Here is a 1424-nt window from a genome sequence, read left to right as displayed (position 1 = left end):
TAGGCAAATGATACTAATGATAATGATAGTGATGAAAATTTTTGACGCCATATTTTTACGTCATATTGTGGTGTTTTATTTACGTTGGTACTTAATAGTAATTCTAATAACAAAGATGAAAATCATCATCATCATAACAGTAATACGCCAGTTATATGTTTGGAACAAATGAAAGTACCTATTTTCCAAGTTTGGAACAAATTGAAAGTACCTATTTTCCAAGTTTGGAACAAATGAAAAGTACAAATTTTCCCACGTTTGAACAAATGGAAAGTACCTAGTTTCCAAGTTTGAACAAATGAATTTCCAGTTGAAACAAATGAAGTACCTATTTTCCAAGTTTGGAACAAATGAAAGTACATATTTTCCAAGTTTGAAACCAAATGAAAGTACCTATTTTCCAAGTTTGAAACAAATGAGAAGTACCTATATTCGAAGTTAGAATTTGTGGGTCCTGGAAATATGAATCATGTCAGAAATTTCGGTTTCGTATGAAGTTCCCACGCCTTGCCTACGGTCACACGAACACACGTCTTGTGGAATTCTTAGCATCTTGTTAAAATGGTAATAAACAGTTGTTACTCCAATATGAAAGAGACTTGTTACTCGATATGGGAATTTGGCGGACAAGGTGTTTGTTGGGAGATGCAGAGAAGGGTTGGTGCCACTCCATCGTCTTAGATTATTTTTATTGTTTTTTTTTTTATTATTGTTGTTGGTTTTGTTATTATTATTATTATTATTATTATTATTATTATTATTATTATTATTATTATTAATTATTATTGTTGCTGTTCTTATTAGTTGGCTAAGCTATAACCCTAGTTGGAAATGCAGGATGCTATAAGCCCAAGAGCTCCAACAGGGAAAATAGCCCAGTGAGGAAAGTAAATAAAGAAATAAACTGCAAGGAAAGTAATTGAACTAGTAAAGTAAAAATATTTTTAAGAACAGTAACAACATTAAAATAAATCTTGTAATATTTAAACTATAAACATTAAAAAAAAAATTAGGGAAAAATAGCGCAGTGAGGAAAGGAAATACTGAAATAAATAAACTGCAAGAAAAGTAATGATAAATCAAAGTAGAATATTTTAAGAACTGTAACAACATTAAAATAAATCTTGAATATTTAAATTATAAACGTTTAGAAAAATAACTGGGAAAAATAGCCCAGTGAGGAAGGAAATTCCGAAATAAATAAACTACAAAAAAAGTAATGAACAGTTAAAATAAATTATTTTAAGAACAATAACAACATTAAAATAAATCTTGTATACTTGAACTATAAGCATTAAAAAAAAAACGGAAAAAATAGCCCAGTGAGGAAAGGAAATCAAGAAAGAAATAAACTACAAGAAAAGTAATGAACAATTAAAGTAAAATATTTTAAGAATACTAACATATTAAAATAAAAGTCATAT

This window comes from Palaemon carinicauda, chromosome 24 (genome assembly GCF_036898095.1).
Source record: "Palaemon carinicauda isolate YSFRI2023 chromosome 24, ASM3689809v2, whole genome shotgun sequence".
Taxonomy (NCBI): Eukaryota; Metazoa; Arthropoda; class Malacostraca; order Decapoda; family Palaemonidae; genus Palaemon; species Palaemon carinicauda.
This window is presented reverse-complemented; position numbering follows the sequence as displayed.